This window comes from Carassius auratus, unplaced genomic scaffold (assembly GCF_003368295.1).
Source record: "Carassius auratus strain Wakin unplaced genomic scaffold, ASM336829v1 scaf_tig00030048, whole genome shotgun sequence".
In the NCBI taxonomy this organism is placed as follows: Eukaryota; Metazoa; Chordata; class Actinopteri; order Cypriniformes; family Cyprinidae; genus Carassius; species Carassius auratus.
In genome coordinates, this window is record NW_020525822.1 from 13,412 (window position 1) to 38,511 (window position 25,100).

Here is a 25,100-nt window from a genome sequence, read left to right on the forward strand (position 1 = left end):
TTTTGCAGTAGTTTTCATGCTGCCAAATATTCTAGAGGTCTCCGTAGAAGTAGCTAGCCTCTTAGTACCACAGATCAATCTCCAGAGGGCACTGAGAAGAGATGGGCACCGTGTAATGTGATGTACACCGCGCTCCCCAGAGGGAGCTATCCAGCGAGAATTACGGTCCGCAGAACCGACTTCCACTAGAAGCCTTTTTGCCTCTGACTCTAGACTCTACAGAGTATGAGAAGAGACACCCCCAGAATGGGGCTGGAACACGGTAGGTTTGGAACTGCTCCCGCCCAGCAGGCCTTGCTGACCAGGAAGACAGGTAAACAAGTGCTCTCACTTGAGAATTTTTATCCCAAGAGCCCATGTATACTTAATCCCAGGGAACACATGTTAGGAAAAATTGTTAGCCTGAATGCAATGCAATTGTGACGAGTGTGGCGGGACCGAGGGCCGTGGGAATGGGCGAGGCCGTTGGAGTGATTAGAGATGAGCGGTCTCGAGTCCCACGGAGGAGATGGAAGGATATAAAACTGGAGCAACGACAGTGAAGGACGATAGAGGACAAGGCCTGGGCTTTTAGTTGTGTTTGGTTTTTATTTGTGCGCATCAGTTGTCCGTGAGGGGCTGATGCGCTGTTTTGTATTTATTTTGATTATTAAAGTCTTGTTTTGATTGTCTGGCGGTTCCCGCCTCATTCTTCCGGATGAATATGAAGGTTTTATTATTACAGCAATGTAAGTCGCTTTGGATAAAAGCGTCTGCTAAATGCATAAATTTATTTATTTTATTTATTTTAATTTAAAAACCAAAATGATGTAATTTACACATGCCTCTGCAGCACACGAACGCTCAGTCACACAAACAACATCAGTCTCCTCAGAGAAAGATGGCCGCTGCAGCAAGCCCTCACTCAGAGAGGGAAGAAACTGCAGCATGGGCAAAGTTGGAGATAGGAAGAGCCATCTCCAACCTGTCCACCAGATCATGTGTGATCCCATCCATCTTGGTCGCCGCCGTGCCTCAGCATCAGCGGGACCGCAATCACAAGATCACATGCACAGACACTACCTCGGAGCGTGCCCAACGAGAGCAGAGCACTTAACAGCGGAAAAAGCACAATCAGCCCCCCGAGAGTCGACTGTGAGCTCCACTCTCCATTAATGCTGCTCATTATAATATATAGCATAATATGCTTGTGCAACTTGTGAGCTCATCAGCACCGTCCATATCCTCAGTGAAAGACAGGCATAGCAACGTGCTCTGGAACTGCTTTACAGAGAGTGACTGGCCTTCTCTGACTCTCGTGACTGCAGTAAGGATCGACTCGCTCATCTACATTCCTTCCACAGGACCTGGAAGCTAAATCTGCGAACACAGCCACCACTCCACCAGTGAAGACTCCCTCCTCAAAGAGAGCCTTCTGAAAGTGAAGCAAAGCAGTACCAAATGCTTGCATCGCTGGCCGTCAACTCCCTCGAGTGTTGATTCTGCGTGCTTCACTCTCAAGCATACAACACACAAACTATGTGTGTCCCTATCCCAATATCTTTTTCTTTCCCGGGCAGGGAAAAACACACAGCCTTAACGCTGCCTGTTCTCACCCAAAACTTCTCTTGACTGAAGCTTTGACATAATGGAGCTCATCAGTGGACACACAAAACTAAATAAGACTCACAAACAGATAGAGTTGGGGTACTCGAACTTGGACTCGGACTCGAGTCCGGACTCGAGTCCAATTTTGAATGAACTCGGACTTGTCACGCACTCGGGTGAATTTGTACTCGGACTTGACATGGACTTGAACATTTTGGACTCGGAAAATATTCCGAGTATAGTCGAGTCCACGTCATGTGTAACAATAAAACCAGCATAAAATTGAAATGATAAATTAATGAATGTCTCCCCTTCTGTCATTTTACTGCACCGCAGTACCACACCGGCAGGCAGAAGTCTCATGCTTGCAGACGAAACACACGCACAACTCACTGGATATCAATGTGGATTAGTGATGGGAAGTTCGATTCTTTTCCGCGAACCGGTTCTTTCGGACGGTTTGATTCAATAAACCGGTTGAAAAAAAAAACAGTTCACCGGATACATAATCCATTGCGATGTATTTGTTATTAAATGAACTTCATGCTGAATCACGAATGCGCAGTATCATCAGCTCCTCGGTTCTCGAATTGGACACGTCCGAAAGAAACGGTTTTCGGTTCAGTTTACTGATGATCTGAAAACTGATACAACCGGTTCTTGACTCGAGAACGAGAATCGCTCAAAACCCGGGTAGGAAAATCTGACAGGGTAGGATAAAATGTCAGGACACCGGCACATGCTGCAGTTCAGCATCATCAGCTGCTCTACTCGTGTTCATGTTCTGTTTACTACAAACTCAGTGAATCTCTCATCATTAACTATAAATACAGTACAGATATTTCATAAATCATCTCATATTAAACATGGAGTCTTTAGAGTCTTAATTATTGTCCAACTTCCCTGAAAACCCCTTTGGCCCATACATAATCTACAATATACAGATTAGAAACATGTAGCCCCTATCTTAAAAAAAAAAAAACGTATATATACACACACGCACACACACACACACACACACACACACACACACACATATATATATATATATATATATATATATATATATATATAGTTTTATCACACTTTCCGATGTTTAACACAATACTTGAAAAATTACACGCATGTGCAGTATCATCAGTTCATCGGTTCTCAAATCGGATGCCTCCGAAAGAAACGGTTTTCGGTTCAGTGTACTGGTGATCCGAAAACCGATGCAACCGACTACCAGAGACAGCAGCAGCAACCAACAGATGCTGCACAGCTCAGCATTGCAGGATTTGCAAGACCAGACCTGACCAAACAAGCAGTGCAACTTCATTATGCAAGTTCTCCAAGACAACAAGAAATTCATAATGTCATCATTAAGGATCTCCTCATTGGCTGCACTTTACCTCTGTCAAATGTGGGGGAGAGGCATTAAATAACTGAAATGTCATCTTTAACTGGAGGACAATATAGTGTGATCCAATAATAAAATAGGTTCATTTGTATTTTCATGCACTTGTATACAATAAAACCTTTGAAACCTTTTTTGATAGGAAACTAGTTCTGTTGACATAAAATAAAAATGTTCAATGGCAATGACTAGATGTAACAGTGGTATTTTTTTTATTACATTTTTATATTGCCATTGGTTTAATGTGTTGAAAGGTTAAAATATTAATAGAATGTAAAAATGTACAATACCAATTTATAATCTTTTTTAATTTAATTACTTTTTGGACTCGGGCGGACTCGACTCGGACTCGGCCTTTAAGAACTTGGTAGTGGTGGAAATTATGATTCTTTCTAGTGATTCGTTCATTTTCAGTTCGTTCACCAAAATGATTCATTCAGAATCGTTCACTGATTCGTTCAGTGACCATTTCTTCGTATTACACAAAATAAGCCAGCGGATAGCAAAAAGTGTATTGTGTTGTTATGTCTTAAGTCAACGAACGTATTCACTTGTTACAAAAACTGATCTGGCTTTATTAAAATGTGTGTATAATCGCATTCAATATATAAAGTCTAATTAAGTTGTTTAGATGAACAAAGCACAAGGTTTTCTTGCCTAAATAGCATTTTAATTGTTTGGCCAGACAGTTTGTTTATTATATATTCACATTCATCAATCGTGGATTAAACGTGGAGTTGCTAAATATCAAAACAAGCGTATGTGCACAATACAGTACCTATAACTGCGCTTTGCATTTTTGCGAGATTGACATGCTAAATGGCAGACTGACCCGGTTTACTCTCATTCATTTCGTTCACGAACGAGATAAGCTATGTACCAGTTCATTTCATTCACGAACGACATGTATCCGTTCATTCAGCTCGTTCACGAATGACATGTGTGCCAGTTCAGTCATTTCATTCACGAACGAGATTTACTAAATCATTCAACTAATGCACGAACGACATGTGCTTTGCCGACTGAGAAACGTGATTGGTAAACTGTTTGCGAGAATATACCCTGACCATCAGGTCAGTCATTTCATTCACGAACGAGATGTATCATTCAACTCGTGCACGAACGACATGTGTGCCAGTTCAGTCATTTCATTCACGAACGCTATGTATCAGCTCATTCAACTCATTCACGAACGACATGGGTATCAGTTCAGTAATTTCGTTCACGAACGATAAAATCTCTAGATCTAGTTCAGACTCATATGAAACTCGTTCATTGAAGGGCGTATTCGTTCACTACATTCAACAAATCAAATACTCTGTCACATCTCATACTCGAAGGCTATTGGCTCGAGGTTGAGTAATTCTTTGACAGGATGAAACAGTTGTTACCCGGTTCACTGAGCTGCGCATGCGCTGCTTATAGCGCCGCGCTGCTGTGGAGGGAGGAACTTCACTGAACGAGAAATATGAGTCAGTGGATTACGTGAACGAGAACGATTCGTTCACCTAAAAGATTCGTTCAAAAAGAACGATTCGTTCACGAACGACACATCACTAGAACTTGGACTTGAGTCCAACTCGGCCCCTTTTGGACTCGGACTCGGACTTGGACTCGATGTTTGTGGACTTGGTCTTGACTCGTACTCGACAAAGGTGGACTCGGACCCAACTCTACAAACAGATAGTGATTGACACACACACACATGCTTTTAAGCTTCCTGGTCACTACATAAGCCCGCCAATGATGTCTCGCCCATCCATTGGACTGATTACACATGCGGTTCAGAACTGGTTTCGCTGAAGGGCATTCCCAAAGCATCCTCCCATGCAGCTGGAGTTCCGGAAAAGGAACTTCACTGTGGCGAGTGGGGCGGGGCCGAGAGGCGTGGGAACGAGGAGTGAGGCCAGGTGTAGTGATTGGAGATGAGCTACACCTGCGCCCCACCGCCAGTCTTGAGTCCCACTTAGGAGATGGAAGGATATAAAACTGGAGCGACGACCGTGAAGGACTCAAGACCGGCGGTGGGGCGCAGGTGTAGCTCATCTCCAATCACTACACCTGGCCTCACTCCTCGTTCCCACGCCTCTCGGCCCCGCCCCACTCGCCACATTCACATTCAATATTAATTTATATTTTCCTTAATGGTGCATATTGCGGATCACTCATGTCAATGTATTTACCACAGTGAAAAAAAAAAAAAAAAAACATGACCCGTCATGTTCCCGGTCCTGTTGGCTGCCACATCTGAAAATAAGCTAGAAGCATAGTATTGCTTGTTAAAAGTGTTAAGCGAAAATTATTACAATGAAACAGATTTATTATTGTTCATTACCAGCAGAGGCAGTATGAGAATCAGTACATGTGTGACCAAAGAAACAGAAAAGCTCTCAAGGCAGAAGAGAAAAAGGACAACAAAGACAAAATGAGCATAAACTATGGTAAGTCTTACATAAGTTGAGAAGACTTAGTGACAGAGAAAATCTAGTGTAGAGATCACCAAGTGGCTTCATTATAGTTTAAGCCACTCAGTAAAACTCACAAATCTGTGTAAGTGATGACAGTGCAGCATCCAACCATCATCATTATGGTATCTGTACTTAAAGTAAGAACAGAGATACTAACACTAGTCAATAAGGCTACAGACTTTGTTCTAGCAGCTCGTGCATTTTCATGAATTGGTGTTCTTCCCAGGTTAAAAATCTTTAGAGATGTGGAATCGGATCTGTGCTATCTTTCCTCCAAGAGTGTCTGGACAGGCATCTGTCTGCCTCCATACCTTAGGTCTATGTAGCTGATATGGTGACAGACCAGTAGTTGGTAGATGGCTTATAGGCACCCAAAGGATGCATCCTCTAAGGCTGCACCTCATCCCATCTTGGATTTCTTTGTGGTCTTTTAGGCCTTGCAGAGAGATTCAGTTGAGCCCATTCAGTCAGTTGAACTAAGTGCCCTTTTTATGCAGAAGGCCTTCCTCACTTTGCTCACTTCTATCAAGAGGTTGGCGAGCTCCAAACCCTCTCCATTAGCGAATGATACCTTGAATTCGCACAGGCAAACTCTCACATTGTTCTGAGACCCCGGCCTGGAAATGTGCCCTGCAGAAATAAGGTGGTAACCTTGCAAGCTATCCTTTTACAGAAGGGGGACCCTAACCTGTCTCTGCTGTGCCCAGGGCGAGCCCTACACATCTATTTAAACACACACAGACTTTCAGAATGCCTGAACAGCTCTTTGTCTGCTTTGGAGGTCAGCAGAAGTGGAATGCTGTCTCCAAACAAAGGATCTCCCATTGTATTGTAGATGAGATCCCCATGGCCTATCAGGGTTCAACCAGATTTTCAACCAACTCTTACTCCAGTCCAGTTCATTTCCATCTGATGAATCCTGGACCACCCTTACATCACTCAAGCACTCCAGAGTATCTGAGCGGAGTGGCAACAGTTTCCCCTTTGTGCTTCAAGCATTCAATAATCACTCCACTCCAGCTCCGCTCCGGGTTCAACATTTCCCACTCCTGCTCCACTCCTCGCTCACTGATATCAGAAGCAACACTCCACCTTCGCTCTCTGAGGAAATTTAGTTTGAAGGATGAAAATAACTATGTTTTTGTCAGCTATTTCATCTATGGAGCGCTGATTTCTGCTCATTCAAAATCGGACAAGTATTACAGAAGAAGTAGCACTTTGAGATTGCATTTGTTTTAATGCATTATTAAGAGAGTGACTGTGTGTGAATAAGTGTTGTAGCTGTTTAAATGATGCTTTCACTTGAGAATATTCAGTATCTTGAACAAACAAACAAATTCCTTGAGAGCTATAATTTATCCATTGCCATCATCATAACCTTCACATTCTTTCTGATTTGAGTGATCCATCCATATCAAGCTAGCTAAATATGTTGAACATGTGAATTCTTGCAAAAGATGTAGTTTTATTATGGGATGTTATATTTATGATGAATGAATGAATAAATTATGCATTTATTTAGCGCTTTATTGTGTATTGTTGTACACCCAAAGAGACTAACAATCATGTGGGGGTCTCTCCTCAACCACCAGCAGTGTGCAGCATCCACTTGGATGGTGCGATGGCAGCCACAGGACAACAGTGCCAGTGTGCTCACCACACACCAGCTACAAGAAAGCAGAGAGAGTCATAGAGCCAGTCAAGTGGTAGGGATTATTAGGAGGCCATGTCTGATTAAGGCCAGGATGGCAATTTAGCCAGGACACTGTGGTTACACCCCTACTCTTTTACGTGAAGTGCCATGGAATTTTTTTTAATGACCACAGAGTGTCAGGACCTAAGTTTAACATCTCATCCGAAAGACGGTGCTTGTTGACAGTATAGTGTCCCTGTCATCTGTGTATTAGGATCCTAATATATATATCATCCCCTTTGGACAACTACAATTATGACTTTGACATCCTCATACATCACTGATGTTTTTGTGGTTGGTGAAGTATCCATCCTGAGCAGCTAAACTTGTTTGAGCTGTTTGCATGATACCAAAAACAGGAAATCTCACAGAAAAATCTGCATATCCATCATCATGTTTGCAGCCAGAATGATCTTACAACAATGAAATTCTGTTCACAGTTGTTTTTCATTTAAGTGAATGATACAAGCCGATTGACATATAGGATTAAGTTTGTTTCACTGCAAAACTAGTTATACAAAGGAAATGTCTTTAATTTTGTTAAATGATGTCATAGACACTTGTGGCTGTTGGTTAATGAGGCTGGATAAATGAGGTTCAAGTTCTAAAATATCATGTGATACAACTTCTCAAAATACAATGTATTTCTTAAATAAAAATTCATAATAATTGTAAAAAAAAATTGAGGTGTACAGGTGCATCTCAATAAATTATGATGTTGGGAAAAGTTAGTTTATTTCAGTTATTCAACTCAAATTGTGAAACTTGTGTATTAAATAAATTCAATGCACACAGACTGAAGTAGTTTAAGTATTTTGTTATTTTAATTGTGATGATTTTGGCTACCATTTAGCAAAAACCCTATCAGACAAATTCCCTATCTCAACAAATTAGAATATGGTGACATGCCAATCAGCTAATCAACTCAAAACACAAGGTTTCCTGTGCCTTCAAAAAGGTCTCTCAGTTTGGTTCACTAGGCTACACGATCATGACGAAGACTGCTGATCTGACAGTTGTCCAGAAGACAATCACTGACACCCTTCACAAGAAGGGTAAGCCACAAACATTAATTGCCAAAAAGCTGGCTGTTCACAGAGTGTTGTATCCAAGCATGCTAACTGAAAGTTGAGTGGAAGGGAAAAGTGTGGAAGAAAAAGATGGACAACCAACTGAGAGAACCACAGCCTTATGAGGATTGTCAAGCAAAATCGATTTAAGATTTTGAGTGAACTTCACAAGGAATGGACTGAGGCTGGGGTCAAGGCATTAAGTGCCACCACACAAAGATGTTTCAAGGAATTTGCCGAACCACAGACAATGTCAGAGGCATCTTACCTGGGCTAAAGAGAAGAAGAACTGGACTGTTGTCCAGTCGTCCAAATTCCTCTTTTCATATGAGAGCAAGTTTTGTATTTAATTTGGAAACCAAAGTCCTAGAGTCTGGAGGAAGGGAGGAGAAGCTCATAGCTAAGTTGCTTGAAGTCCAGTGTTAGGTTTCCACAGTCTGTGATGATTTGGGGTGCAATGTCATCTGCTGGTGTTTGTCCTTTGTGTTTTTGAAAACCAAAGTCACTGCACACATTTACCAAGAAATTCTGGAGCACCTTCTGCTGACCAGCTTTTTGAAGATGATGATTTCATTTTCCAGCAGGATTTGGCTCCTGCCCACACTGCCAAAAGCACCAAAAGTTGGTTAAAAGACCATAGTGTTGATGTACTTGACTGGCCAGCAAACTAACCAGACCTGAACCCCATACAGAATCTACGGGGTATTGTCAAAAAGAAATTGAGAAACAAGAGACCAAAAAATGCAGATGAGCTGAAGGCCACTGCCAACGAACTGCCACAAACTGCCACAAACTGATCACCTCTATGCCACGCCGAATTGAGGCAGTAACATCAAGTCAATTTAAGTGTTGTGTATTGCATTCCAAGAGTTGCACATTTTGTCCTTACGACACTCTGTATTATTTTTCTGTATTATGGCACATGCGCAATAAGCTTATTTTAAGTGTATACAAGTGATTAATAAGAAAATTGTAATGTCAGTGTTTAAAACAGAACACAGTCATCTCATGAAGATATAACAAAACTGGCAACAAGGATAAGCATTCTCATATCTTCCTAGAAAGTTCATCAGAGGCAAATAGGCAAAACGCATGTGCGGAACTCATCGCACTGACATAACGATCTGACCACGTTATAGATCCAGCGAGTGTAAACAAACTGAGAGAAGCCCTTCACAATAATAATGCGCGATTTGATCGTTTAGAGTCTTTCCAGACTTTCAGCTCCGAGCTCAAGGAAGTTTTTGATCGGGCAGTTGCAGGCAGGGAAGCAGCCAGAGTGTTGGCAGATTTACGTCAGAACCACAGATCGGTTACTGACTATACCATTGAATTCCGGACACTAGCTGCAGAGTGTAAGTGGAACAGCGAGGTACAGTGGGACATGTTTTTGCATGGGTTGGCCGACCGCATCTAAAATGAGATATACACCCTTTAAGTTACCTGCAACTTTGGATAAGTTGATTGATCTAGCTATCAGAGTAGACACAAGGTTACAACGTCGTAGTCTTCTGGTGCAGCGAGGTCGAGTTCCAGACATGGAGGTCCATCCGGTCTTTCCTTCAGGTGATGCGGTTGGTGACTCATTCAATCCAGAACCCATGCAGGTGGGCAGAGCTCATCTCTCCCAGGAGGGGAAGGAGCGCAAAAGAGAGCAAGGACTGTGCCTATACTGTGGAGCCGGGGTCACTTTGCGTCTAAGTGCCTGGTAAAAGCCAGCACCCATCAATAGAACGGAGGTTACTGACGGGTCGCATATCCTGGGATGAACCCTCTCGTGAAGCGACACTCCTTCCAGTAATACTGCAGTGGGCCTCCTCTTATCATCGATGTGAGGCTCTGGTGGACTCCAGTGCTGAGGGGAGTTTTATGGACCGTGACCTGGCACTTCATCTGGGAGTACCTATAATACCCGTCACTCACCCCATCTCAGTTAACGCACTGGGTGGACAACTCCTGTCATCGGTCACCCACATTTCACCAGACCGGTGAGTCTGATCACATCTGGTAACCACGTTGAGGAGATACACTTTCTCCTCATTGACTCCGCATTGGCTCCTGTGGTGTTAGGACACCCCTAGCTCACACTGCACAACCCTCACATAAACTGGCGTCAGAACTCTGTCATGTCTTGGAGTGAGAACTGTCATGCATTTTGTTTGGTGTCTGCGTGTTCTTCTGTGTCTTGTTCTGTGTTGCAGGAGGAGCAGGTGGATCTGTCTAACGTGCCCGGGGAGTACCTCGACCTGAAGGAAGTGTTCAGTAAGTCCCGGGCTGCTTCTCTTCCTCCGCACCGTCCTTATGACTGTGCTATAGACTTATTGCCAGGTACGTCTCTGCCTAAGGGCAGATTATATTCTCTTTCCACTACGGAGAGGGAGGCCATGGAGAAATATATTTCTGATTCTCTTGCAGCCAAACTCATCCGTCCTTCCTCTTCTCCTGCAGGGGTGGGATTCTTCTTTGTGGGCAAGAAGGACGGTTCCCTGCATCCTTGTATTGATTACCGAGGGTTGAACAGGATCACGGTAAAGAATACTTTTAATTCCCAGAGGGGGCACATTGAATACTTGGTTTTGCCTTTCGGTCCTTCTGGATAATTGGCCAACTCCAGATTCCCGCAAGGCACTGCAGAGGTTTCTGGGCTTTGCCAATTTTTACCAGCGTTTTATTGGCAACTATAGCCAACTAGCCGCGCCTCTGACAGCCTTGACCTCCACCATGACTACTTTCAGGTGGTCTAGTGCAGCTGATGTTGCACTCTCTAAACTTAAGAACTGCTTTGTTTCACCCCCCATTCTTGTTGCTCTTGATTCCTCTCGTCAGTTTGTGGTGGAGGTCAACGCTTCAGAGGTGGGGGTAGGTGCGGTTCTCTCCCAGCGCTCCTCTGTGGATGGCAAGGTTCATCCGTGCGCTTATCGTTTGTCTTCCACTGAACATAATTACGACATTGGTAATAGAGAGTTGTTGGCAGTCAAGTAAGCCTTGGAGGAATGGCGTCATTGGTTGGAGGGTTCGGGGGTACCTTTCATTGTTTGTACTGACCACAAGAACCTTGAATACATCAGATCCGCAAAACGACTTAACTCTAGGCAGGCTGGGTGGGCACTTTTTTTCGGTCAGTTCGATTTTTTTTTTTCATTTCCTTTCGTCCAGGTTCCAAGAACTTCAAACCTGATGCATTGCCCCGCATTTTTTACCAATCTGAACGCCCGGTTTCTCCCGAGTCCATCGTTCCACATAATTGTGTGGTTTCAATGTTGACCTGGGAGATCGAGTTGAAGGTCTGCATGGCCTTAGATGGGTTAGTGCCTCTGCCCGGATGTCCACCGGGTCGTTTATTTGTGCCAGAGAAATTGAGGTCCAATGTCATTCGGTGGGGTCATTGTTCCAAGGTGGCGTGTCATCCAGGAGTCAATCGTACCATTTTTCTTATTAAGCAACTGTTCTGATGGCAAACCATGGCTCGCGACACTCGTTGTTTTGTATTGGCCTGATCGGTCTGTGCTAGTTGTAAGTCTTCCACTTGCTTTCCTGCTGGGCTCCTTCAACCGTTGTCAGTTCCCTCGAGACCATGGTCACATATTGTGCTAGATTTCATTACAGGGCCTCCCTGCCTCACAGGGTAACACAGTGGTTTTAACTGTGGTGGACAGGTTCTCAAAGACTGCACAGTTTTATCTCTCTGCCCAAATTATCATCAGCCAGAGAGACAGCAGTTGCTGTCATAGACCATGTGTTTCGTATCCATGGCCTCCCGACAGACGTGGTCTCTGACAGGGACCCAAATTATATCCAAATTTTGGAGAGAGTTTTGTCGATTGCTGGGGGAGAATGTCAGTCTTTCTTCTGGGTTTCATCCCCAGAGCAACGGTCAGACAGAGCGGGCCAACCAAGATTTGGAACAAGGGTTGCGATGTTTAGCATCACAGAATCCATCCTCTTGGAGTCAGCATATCTCATGGGTTGAGTATGCGCATAACTCATTACCAGTGTTGTCCACGGGCCTTTCTCTGTTTGAGTGTAGTTTAGGGTACCAGCCACCAATTTTTCCTAGTCTGGCATCTGAAGTCACGGTCCCCTCTGCTCACGAATTCGACCAGGGGTGCAAAGACATCTGGAGAATGGCCAGGGAGACCTTTCTCCAGGTGGGTTTGCGCACTAAGGTCCAGGCCGATCGCCACCGGTCGAAACCTGCAGCCTACATTGCTGGTCAAAAAGTGTGGCTTTCATCTGCTGATATTCCTCTCCGCTCCTTTTGTAGAAAATTAGCTCCTAAATTAATTGGCCTGTTTGCCATCACCAAGATGCTTAGTCCAGTGACGGTCTGCCTTAAACTCTCTCCGGCTTTCCGGAGGATTCACCCCGCCTTACATGTATCTAAAATCAAGCCAGTTTTTCGTTTGACTATTAATCCGCCTGTCCCAATTCCCCCACCGACGCGAATCATAGATGGGGAACCAGCCTATTCGGTTAATCATATCCTGGACTCAAGGTGGAGGGGACGTGGATTCCAGTACTTAGTGGACTGGGAGGGTTACGGTCCGGAGGAGAGGAGTTGGGTTCCTGCCCGGGACATATTGGATCATTCCCTTATCGATGCTTACAATCTCCAGGTAGGACCCTCTGAGAGCGTCAGGTGACGCTCCTAGAGGGTTGGGTAATGTCATGGTTCGCAGGTTTGCTTGCTCATTTTGTGTGTACTGCACTGATCTTATTGCCTATCAGCGCCAGCTGCGCTAACAAGCAATTAGATCAGTCGCAGGTGTGTCTCATTTATTAGCCCTATACTGTATGTAGGGCTGTGTCAGTCAGGTTCAGTGTCAGATCGTTTGGTTTGCTGTCTCTGTTCTGATCTCTGTTCTGTGCAGTTCTGGTCCTGCTCTTGGTTTACACGGAGATCCAGCTTGTATGTCTGCTTGAACTGTGGTCTGCCTATGTTTGAGGATAGTCGCAACACATCACATTTCTCGTCTGCCCTGCTTGGAGTCTACACTGCAGTTGTCGTATTTCCTAGGACCTGCTTGGTGCCCGTTGTCTGCCAGCAATTCTATTTGGTCTACTGACTGTTTCATTAAACCTTATTACTACTCGCTACTGGATTCTGTCATATGATTCCTGACAGAAGATGAAACAAAACACTGTGGGAGGAAAGAGACAACTAGTATAAACAGTAAAAGAGTAGAAACAGACCAAAATAGCAGGTCAAATCAACCGTTCAGCATTGGTGCTTGTATAATGAGTGTCTTAATTATTTTGTCAAAAATAATGAAGCAAAAAATAAACTGTTAGTACCAACATTCTGCAGTTTAAATGTTATAGTCAATGCCATTTTAACTGTGGAATAGTACCTCTTTCTGTTATTTAAATCTTTTTGTTGGATTAACCAGAGGACGGAAATTCAACAAAATAGATTTACATCAAACTTACCTCTAAATACTAGCTGATCCTGTTGCCCAAGAGCTGTTGAACATCATGACACACAAGGGCCTCCAGTATATACTGTAGATATCAGTGGCTACCTTTCGAAATAATTTAGGCTCCAGCATTGTTCCAGCATGCAGTGGACAAGATCCTGAGTGGCTTGAATGGAGCACAGTGTTATCTCAATGACCTGTTAATCACAGGAAAAGATGATGAGGATCATCTCAGGAATCTTAATGCAACAATGCAGTGGCTAAAAGAGTTTGGCTTTTGGGTAAAGAAAGACAAATGTGAATTCTTCCAACCCACTACTGAATATCTTGGACATGTAATTGAAAGTGCTGGTCTCCACAAAGCACCATCAAAGGTAAACACTATTGTGGATGCACCATTTCCAAAGAACGTAAGCCAGCTGAGATCATTCCTAGGGCTAGTAACTATTCAAAGTTCATGCCAAACCTGGCAAGCAGACAAAAACTGCCACATATTTGTCATACGTTTTGGCTTAAATCTCTCATGGCAAGAGGGGAGAGATAACATACAAAGTCAAACCTTATTTGGTTAGACGAATTGAGCTGACAGTACAGTCAATGGTCCTAGAGCTGTAAATTTGAATTAATTTTTCCTCAAATGTGCATTCAGGAGAAAAGTTTACAAACTGGGGGAACATAGTTTTTTTGTGAACAGTCATCTAAATCGTATACAATTCATCAAATGAATACTATAATCATAATAGTCATTGTGCTACTAATGTACAGTAAAGAACAGAGAAGCTATCATTAGCTCAACAACTAATGAATGCGCATTTAATCTGCCATAATTAGCATCTGTAATACATAGCATATATGTACTACTATGTGTTTTATTTGCCTGTATGTTGGATGTGAAATGTATTATTATGAGTGGCCTTTTTTATTCTTAAATAAGCATGAATTTTGTATCTATAAAACTTTACATTATAAACGGAGCTTATAGTTAATTGTTATGCATTAATAACTTCTGCCATTCATGTAGAGGACAGTATATAGGATGATGTCAGATTATATCATCCATTTGGAAAATTACAATTCTGACTGTTTCACATCCTCAGTCATCACTGACGTCTTTGGGGTTGGTGAAATGTCTGTCTGAGCAGCTAATCTTGTTTGCTCTGGGCATATGAGCTGTTACGCGACATCAAAAACAGGAAATCTCACAGAAAAATGTGCGTATTCATCATCAGATTTGCAATCAACAATAAAGAACAATGAAATTCTGTTCACATTTGTTTCCATTTAAGTATGTTTTACACACCGATGGTCATGTAGGTTAGTGATTTATACTGATTTTGTTGCAAGACAAAATCAAAGGGGAAAGAAGTATATGTCTAAAATCTATGAGCATGTCTTTAACTTTGGTAAATGATTTCATAGGCCCTTGTGAATCTTATAAGTGTTTATGCATTTTATGACAAGACAAGATTCAGGTTGTATACTGTTACAAAATGTTATAAAGGTACAACTTCTAAAAAATGCAATGGATAATGCAATTCATAGTATCTGTATTATTTTTATTTATTTTTTTTACTTTGAAAACACAGATACTCAGGTTGGGTTTCCAGATTTTCTGGGGACATTCCATAAACGTAATAGTTTTTACAATGTACGACCAGTATTTTCTGTCCCCTTCCCCTAACCCTAACCAGCTTAAAAAACAGTGGTCCATCAAGTTCCCTAAAACTGTTTTTAGAGCACTGGAGCGTGTCCAAAATTTTTTTTATAAATAAATACAGTCACAGATCTGTCAAGTACAATATAGTAAATCCTGTAAATAAGTATGCATAGATTATGTTTAAGTTCTGAGCCTTTCACTGTTACCAAACTAAACAAATAGCAGTGTGGTTTGTCTAAATAATACAGTGAGACAGTTGTATTGCGTGATTTAAACTCTTGTTTGGATTACTATGCACTGATTGTAGTAGGGAATTTGCTAGGCATTGTGCAAGGTTTGGTAGATTCAGGAAGTTGCATAAATGTTTACTTGTCACATCGTCATCATGGGAATTTACTGGACCAAGCCGGTTTACTTACATCCATCCAGTATTTAAGAGACGGTACCACAGATGCCTTAGTAAATACAGACTGTGACATTGTAATAACTGGACAAGACATCTATTCAAGGTAAACCATTCATCTCCGTTTTATATTATGTTATGTTATTTTTATGACTTTGTATCTCTTTGTATCTGTATCTTTATTAGAGGTAACTTAATAATCAATTAATAAAAGCAAGCTTCTAAATACAGTTTTAATCTATGGTAAACATAATTTCAGTTAACCAGAGAATAATAATTTTACATTAGGTTCTTTTTTTTCAGGATGAAGACATTACGTGCAATGCTACTGATGCTGTTTGTTGCATCAGTCTTTTCAAAACCAGTACGTTTTTTTTTTTTTTAAATACTGTTACTGTTGATCACATATAGCATGCAGTACTATTATTAATGCAATTATCTATTAATAATTGTAATTATAACTGTTTAAATCCTCAGTTTGGTTTGCGCAGAAGATTTGATTCATCGGACTCTGTGCGATCTAGATTCAGTTCAGAGGGAAATGATTCACAGTCCGATGAGAATTCTGAATCAAACGGGTGTAAATCAAGTGATTCTGAATCTTCGGAGGAAGTTATCAGCGTTGTGTCAAGCACATTCCCTCCAGCTAGCACAACAAGTCCATTGACTGCTGGCAAGACAACAACAACACCACCAGCTACCACAACACAAGCCATCACACAATGTGTTACTGAAAGAAGGGGTGATAATAGTGTTGTTATAATATCTTGTAGTACTTCTCCATAATCATCAGTTGAATGTTTAAAGATGTACAGTTCATTACAATTTACAATATAGTCATGTTTATGTACTGATAATGAAGGTCTTGGCACTGAATGATGTAACTTTTAAAATGATTTACTTTTAAACTTCATGTCACTATTATGGTTTTAAATCTTTCAAATACAATTGTCACAACGGTTTTATGATTTAACACCCTTTAACACACTGTTTTCCGATGGGATTTATTATTGGTTATACTTTGTCTGAAGCAATAAAATACTACTTACCAGCATACTGAAATGAGAGTTCAATACATTTTTTGCAACTTTTTTCAGCAACCAAATGAATTATAATGGGTATAATTATTATTATAACATTTGTGTAAATGGCATGGAACCCACTATAATCTATTTTTCTAATTCAGCAAAATAATTTACATTTATTAATATTATTATTATTATTATGAGATCAATATAAATAAGATTAACATCACCATTCTATAACATTTCAAAATAACTTCAATTAATTTAAAAAATGTACGTCTTGTGTGGCATAGTTCTCACATGGTAACACTGAGTCAAGAGGGGTGACTGCTAAATTATATTGAAAAGGTATGGGATTGGAAATAGAAGATGCCAGAGTCCTGAGTGAAGTGCCCTCTATAGGAGTTCATGGGCACTCCAGCTGATGATCGTGACATAGACAGAGAGCATAAACAGGTTAATGGTGGCCTCCGTGGCCATGATGATATGGTAGAAGGCTTCCGTGGCCATGACAGGGCAGGCGGTGAGTTCATGGATGGCCTCCGTGGCCGTGACGGGACAGACAGTGAGTTGGTAGATGGCCTCCATAGCCATGACAGGACATGACGAGAGTTCTTGGATGGCCTCTGTGGCCCTGATAGGGCAGGCAATGAGTTCATAGACGGCCTCCTTAGCCGTGACAGAGCAGGACAAGAGTTCATTGATGGCTGCTACTGACACCTCCGAAGGTTCTGCAGAAGTTGCTGGTACCTCTGGAGGTTCCACAGAAGTAACAGTCTCCTTGACAGGAACACAACAGAATGAGAGAACATTGCTGGGTGCAGCAGACAGGATGTGAGGAGGCTCTGGAAGTTCAGCTGAGATGTGACGAGGCTCTGGAAGTTCAGCTGAGATGTGACGAGGCTCTGGATGATCTGTGGTGGTACGATGAAGCTCTGGAAGACCTGCTGAGATGGGTTGAATTTCTGGGAGAGCTGATGAGACATGACAAAGCTCTGGAAGGTCGGTGGTGATTTGACTTTGCTCATGAAGACCAACGGTGACTTGATTTGACTCATGAAGTTTATCTTTGGCTTTACTTGACTTATGGAGATTAATGGTGACTTGGCTTGATTCACAAAGATCATTGGTAACTTGACTTTGTTCACAAATATCAACTGTGGCTTGACTTGACTCATGAAGATCAACTGTGGCTTGACTTGACTCATGGAGATTAATGGTGACTTGGCTTGATTCACAAAGATCATTGGTGACTTGACTTTGTTCATGGAAATCATTGGTAACTTGACTCATGGAGTTTAACTGTGGTGTTACTTGACTCATGGATGTTAATGGTGACTTGAGCGGACTCTGGAAAGTCAAAGGGGACCTGACTGGACTCTGAAGGATCAACGGGGACCTGACAGGACTCTGAAGGATCAACGTGGAACTGACCTGACTCTGAAAGATCAATGGGGAACTGACCTGACTCTCCACATAAAGCTCAATGGGTTGGCCATCTTGAAAAATGGAGCAAAGCACACTTGCGGGGTTGAATGTACTTTTAGCTGGCTCCATACCTGGTCTGGTGCTTAATAAAGCTGCTGTATCCTGGTTTGGCGAAGTCTTCTGCAACAAGGAGACAAAGACGTTCAGATCCATATGCAGAACTTTTATGATAGGAATGGTCAGACAGGCAGTAATCCAGAACGGCGTCAGGTATGTCAGTAATAACAATAATAAGTGGAGATCAGGGCAGGCAGCAGAGAATCACAGTCGGTATAAACAATCCAAAGGTCAGACACGGAAGGAACAAACACAATGAAAAATGCTCGGAAATGTCAGACAGGCTAAACAAGACTTTGCAATGATTGAGAGCCCAAACAGAGTTTATATAGGGGAGTGGTAATGGGGAACACCTGGTTGTGATTAGCCCTGAGAACGGGATTATGGGAAATGGAGTTGGGATAAACTTATAGTGGTGTAGGCCCAGTCGATAAGACACATGCCTTTGGTGTGAGAGACTTTGGTGTGATGCGACACCAATGTGTCCCTGAGCAAGACACTTAACCCCTAGTTGCTCCAGAGGTGTGCGACCTCTGACATAATTAGCAATTGTAAGTTGCTTCGGATAAAAACTGTGAGGAAATATTTAGATCGGGTGGTGAATGGTTATTTGCCAAATAAAAACCTTGGATTTTTTTGGTTATTTTCTATGAGTTTGTGGATATGTTCAGCCCTGGCAGTTTTTAGAGCCTTCCCATGTTGCTAATCATTTCATTGAGTTCATATGTGTTTATGGGTACACAGAGCATTTGAGAAAACCCAGACAGATTATTTGTGAATATGTCTTTCGTGGCAGGAACAATAGTTCCAAAAACGGGGAGCCATATAGTTAATATCAGTAATACGCAGCATGCACAATACAAGGAAATAGTCAGTAACATCATCACTTTGAGGTACAAAATCTATATCAGTAAGATTGATTCCATGCAATATAATTAAGTCTAGCATATGATTAAAATGGTGAGTGGGCACGGTGACATTTTGCTTGACTCCAAAAGAGTTTATTAGGTCAGTAAACACAAGTCCTTATGCATCATTTGTATTATCAACGAGAATGTTAAAATCTCTGACAATTAGCGTTTTATCAATGTTAACCAAAGGGTCTGAGAAGAAATCTGTAATTTTTTTTAGGAATTCTATATACAGCCCTGATGGTCTACATACAGTAGTTAGAGCAAGAGATACGATAGATTTATTATGCATTTCTGAAAGTGTAACATTAAGTAGAAGTATTTTGAATAAGTTAAACTTGTATCCTGTTTTCTGGGTAACATTGAGAATATCACTATATATTATTGCAACACCTCCGCCACGACCAGTCTGATGGGGCTCATGCTTATAATAGTAGTTTGGTGGAGTAGACATATTTAGACCAATATAATCATTTGGTTTTAGCCGGGTTTCAGTCAAGCAGAGTATATCCAAACTATTATCTGTAATCATTTAATTTACAGTAACTGCTTTGGGTGTGAGTGATCTAATGTTTATGAGCCCAAACGTAAAAACTTTTTTTTTTTTCGTTTAATTTACATTTTTCTGGCTAATTACGATCAGATCTTTTCTAGATCCTGCATTAAATTTATATCTTCTTAATAGATTGGACAGTGCAAGTGCTTCTATCATTAAAGCAGGTAGGTCAAAAGCCATCATAGCAGTTGTTTGAGAATTGGCCTACTAGGTCATATGGAGCGTGGCGTCCTGGAGATGTTGTCCAACAGGAGTTCTGCTCCGGCTCTGATGGGGTGCATGCCATCAGCGCAAAAAAGCCTAGGACACTCCCAGAAAAGGTTCCAATTATTGACAAAGAGCTGTTTCTGTTCTTCACACTAGGGGTGGGACGATACAGGTACCTCACGATTCAATTCTGTGGCGATATGTGGTCCACGATATGATAATATCACGATTCGCGATATCTACGATATTGAATATATTGGGAGAAATTTCATCAACGATATATCACGATATATGTGACTGAAAAGAAATAGAAGGAATAAGGAAATAAGAAAATTTTATGCATTTATTAATGCCAACATTTCCAACATTGTGCAAAGAAATATGCATTTGCATAATAACTCACTGCCTCCTGGTCTTAAATGTAAACACTGTACATCTAGACAGATAAAAGTGCATGAACATTACAAAACAACATGAACATTAACATGTGTAAACCATAATACTGACACGTCAGTAGTAAGTTACTGTAAACAGTGGACACATCAAGGCATATTCTTCTTGAGTATGGCGTGCCATCCAGTCCAAAAATAAGGCTTCTGATTTGTCGAGGGAATTCACTGTACAGTTGCCAGTAGCCACTGAGTTTACCACTGACAGGCCGTGCATCGAACGACTCATTTTCCTCGGCGAACGGATCACTTTCCTCACGCAGCAAACGACTCACGCTGTTTGAGTAAATAGGGGTAAAGTGGCGCAAACAGCTGCCGGTGAAGAACACAAGTTAAAAGTAACAGTGAGTAAAACAATGGTAAAGTGTGTGAATAGAGTACTAGTGATGAACACAAGGTAAGCAGCAACCAAGCTGACGATGCTTTGAGCTAAAAGGTGACACGGGAAATCAATATTAAACTAGTGATAACAAGGAACCCTCAGATTGTTTTTGTGGTAGAATATGATAGAGGATATATTCACACGTTATAGAGATGAGAATGATGGTGTAGAAAATTGATTTTAAGATTAAAAAAATTAGAATTAACTTGACAGAGCACAAACTCAAAGCACACGGCAGCAACAAACAGGAAGTCTTGTAGCTTTAAGAGCAAGCTCCTTACCAAGGGGTATTCCATTTTGGAGATTCAAGGTATGGGAGAGTTGGGGTTGGGTATAGTCTTCAGTGGCCCACTCTGTAACTGCCTCCTTTCAGATTTTGCTGTCAAGAAAAATGGAATGGCTGATTGCATCAGACAATCAGAGGATGTATAAATATACTGGGCAGTCCTTGTGCTCACTGAATGCAGTGACTTTACTGTCAGCATACCAAGCAGACATTTTTGTGGAGATGGGGACAGCTAGATTTGGGAGCGCCAAACCCAAAACTCTAGGACAAAATCTGTGTGATGATGAATTTGATTATGCACTCTTCCCGCAACATGGTTCAGGGCCTTGGCCATGGGATGGACTTAGCGGTGTCAGGTGAGAGATTCTATGGCTAAATATGTCAAATCGGAAGGACAGATTTTTTTATGTATTACTTGTAAGTGTTTTCAAACAGTGTTTTCAAACACATTTCACTTTGGATGAATTGACTAAGAATGCTTTATCGCACCATCCTCACCCAGATAGGATAAGTGGAATTTGAATGCATTGTCCGCTGGACTGGACTGGGACAAAAAATCGAACCTGGCATTTTTTGATCCAGGCGGCCCTCCACCACTTCAATATATCGATATATATGTATATATATACCAAAAAGAAAAGTCAAAAGTTTTTGAACATCAATATTTTTAATGTTTTTTTAAGAATACTCTTCTGCTCACCAAGCCTGGATTTATTTGATCCAAAATACAGCAAAAGCAGTAATATTGTGAAATATTTTACTATTTAAAATAACTATTTTCTATTAGAATTTATTTTAAAATAAAATGTATTCCTGCAATTTCAAAGCTGATTTTTTCATCATGACTCCAGTCACATGAACCTCCAGAAATCATTCAAATATTCGGATTTGCTGCTCAAAATCATGTATTATTATTATTATGTTGAAAACAGATAGAGTTAGAATTCTTCAGGTTTCTTTGATGAATGGAAAGTTCAGAAGAACAGCATTTATCTGAAATATATATTTTTTGTAACATTATAAATGTCTTTAAAGCCTCTTTGCTAAATAAAAGTAGTTTTAATTTAAATTAAATTGTATAATTGCAATGTAACACTAACTGAAATAACTTTTATCACAGTAAAGATTTTTATAAATAATGTTTTACAAACTCTGATACGAAGCAACATGACTGATGATATATGCTGATTTTGGATCAAAGCATGATATTAGTCTCATAAATAGTCATGTTTGAAGCTATGTTAAGCGAACATACTACCTATCCCTGCGGTATGTGTAATTTTGGGTATGTGAGGTATGTGAGGTATCTGTAAGTTTGTGTAAGTTTGGTCATTGTTAGAATTTTCATGACTCCGAGATTCTTGTCAAGTCCTAATTTTTATTCCAATAAGGTACAAAAATAAATAAATACACAAGTCCCTATCAAGCACTTTACTGATTCAACTATTCTCTTTTCCTCCTGCCTGGCTCTTTGCCTGCATCACTCACCGCACAGCAAGCCACAGAAAACGTGGGAAAAGCCAACAAAGAAGTAGTTGGGGTGAAGCGAATTCTTTATATGGGCGGAGCAAAATACCTCAACGCTCTGCCTATAACGCATTGTGATTGGATGTTTACACTGTCAATACAGGAGACAAACCAGTGGGCCACTGGCTGCTCGCTGTCTGTGAGTGAAAAATCAAAAAACATTCTGTCGGCCCCGTTAAGTGCGTCGGCCCACCAGGAAAATGCCCGGTATTCCAGATTACCAATCCAGCCCTTATATTGTCCTATTTCAAAGCTCAAAGAGGGACATTTTATGCTTTCTCTAACATTTTGTAGATAAAGGGAAGGCTTTCCCCACCATTAATATGTATATAAAAGCTATTTCAGAGGGTCATGTAGGTTTTGGCAAAAAATGGCAGACGAGCACCCTTTAAGATGCCGTTTAATGATGTCAGGGACCATGCAGTTAAGCAAGAGGAGTCACAAGGGGAGTTCAAAAATAAGGATTTTTATTACCCAAAAATCATGACAACAAAATGAAAAATAAAGAGTTGGGCCCAAAAACAAAAGTCAAATAAACAAACATTAACTAAAGCTCTAAACAAAAAATACAACTGACTTCTTACAAAGAAACAACGGGGACTTATATATTGGCTGATCAGACCAATTTTAACACACAGGGGAAGACTAACAACAACACTTCTACACAAGCTACAAATAACAGCAAAATCTACATAAAACTTATTCCAAAAGGAATAAACATTTGATTAATCTTAATTCAACAAAAGTACTCAATATAATATAAATCCATGTGCTGTCTCGAGCAATGCTCCCGGGAGAATGGCGACTCCATCCCCTGATGGTCCAACTGATTTGGAGATGATTTGGAGCTGCTCAGGTAGACCTGTTTGCTTCTCCAGAGACCTATCACTGCCAGATGTTCTACTCGCTGACCGAAGGAACTCTCTGTACAGATGCACTGGCACACAGCTGGCCACGGGGCCTACACAAGTATTCCCCCAGTGAGCCTTCTCGCACAGACAATGTGCAAAGTCTGGGAACGATGAGGAGCAAGTCTGTCTAGTGCCACTGTATTGGCCCACTCGGACGTGGTTCCCCGAACTAGTGCTCCTCGCGACAGTGCTTAAATCACTATACCAGGGCCCATTCAAGCCTTTGCATTCAGTTGAACTGAAGTTTCTTACATTGAAAACTCTGCTCCTGCTTGCACTGGTCTCCATCAAGAGGGTAGGGGACCTGCGTGCATTTTTGGTCGACGAATTGTGCCTAGAGTTTGGGCCGGCTGACTCCCAGGTAATTCTGAGGCCCCGGCCTGGCTACGTGTCCAATGTTCCCACAACACCCTTCAAAGACCAAGTGGTGAACCTGCAAGTGCTGCCTCTGGAGGAGGCAGACCCAGCCCTGGCTTTGCTCTGTCCCGTCCGAGCATTAAGGTGCAACGTAGATCAGACACAAAGCTTCAGGACCTCAGACCAGCTCTTTGTCTGTTACAGAGGCTGGCAGAAGGGGAGTGCCGTCTCTAAGCAGAGGATGGCCCACTGGATTGTGGATGCCATAACCCTGGCTTATCAGGCTCAGGGTGTACCCTGCCCGTTCAGGTTGCGAGCTCACTCAACTAAAAGTGTTGCATCCTCTTGGGCGCTGGCTCGTGGCACCTCGCTGACAGATATTTGTAGAGCTGCAGGCTGGGCGGCCCCTAACACGTTCGCTAGGTTATATAGCCTTTGTGTAGAGCCAGTATCCTCCTGTGTTCTCACCTCGAAAGGGCAGTGGCACCGAGAGGCCCTGGTTAGTGTCGGCTTGCTTAAACTGCTCCAGAGTGTCCGTACTGTAGACCCTGTTGAGATCCTCCATCACCCTAAGCAGCTGGACGTGGCAGAACATCCGGTGCCAGGCCTTCATGATGTATCCGTGAGAACCATGGAAGGGTGGGTTCCATATTGAGACCTAAGCGTTACTCATATGTGTATAGTCCACGGTATTGCCCTAGAGCCTGTGTTTCCCCAGTCGACTTCTGCCTTCCGAAGAGGGTTTTAATCACCTCAAATTTCTCTATATACTCCTAGACAGATGCTATATATGTATTTGTCCCCGAGACCTCCTTAGGGAAGGATGGGGATTCTGCAGCTTCCCTGTTTGAAGCAGAACGGGTACGTTTTCCCAGTGTTATCCAATCTCACCCAGTGAGGTAGTGCTTTGACAATGGTGAGTGGAATTACTTGTTCTGAGCTCCAGCCTACACCTAATAGGGACCCAGGTGACTCGCACAGGGCACTGGAAGAGTCAGCACCCATGCCACTTTGGTAGATCCCATTTTGCGTCGGTCACCGACGTGGCGTCGAGAGTGATCGACTGAAAGGGAACGTCTTGGTTACCTATGGTAACCCTCGTTCCCCGAAGGAGGGAACGGAGACGCCACGTCCCGTCGCCATGGTTGCTGTACTGCCGCTGAGCTGCCGGGTCTGTGAATAGTCATCTGAATGCTATATGATTCATCAGAAGAATACTTTACTCATAATAGTCACAATACAACACAAAC

At 41.9% G+C, this 25,100-nt stretch overlaps 1 long non-coding RNA gene across 1 annotated transcript; it reads left to right on the forward strand.

Moving 5' to 3' along the window:
- The first annotated feature begins 15,717 nt into the window (after nt 1-15,717).
- On the forward strand, nt 15,718-16,742 carry LOC113079979 (uncharacterized). The gene is made up of 3 exons (XR_003281785.1): nt 15,718-15,800; nt 15,998-16,058; nt 16,172-16,742. It is a non-coding gene; the product is annotated as an uncharacterized LOC113079979 (long non-coding RNA).
- The last annotated feature ends 8,358 nt before the right edge of the window (nt 16,743-25,100 follow it).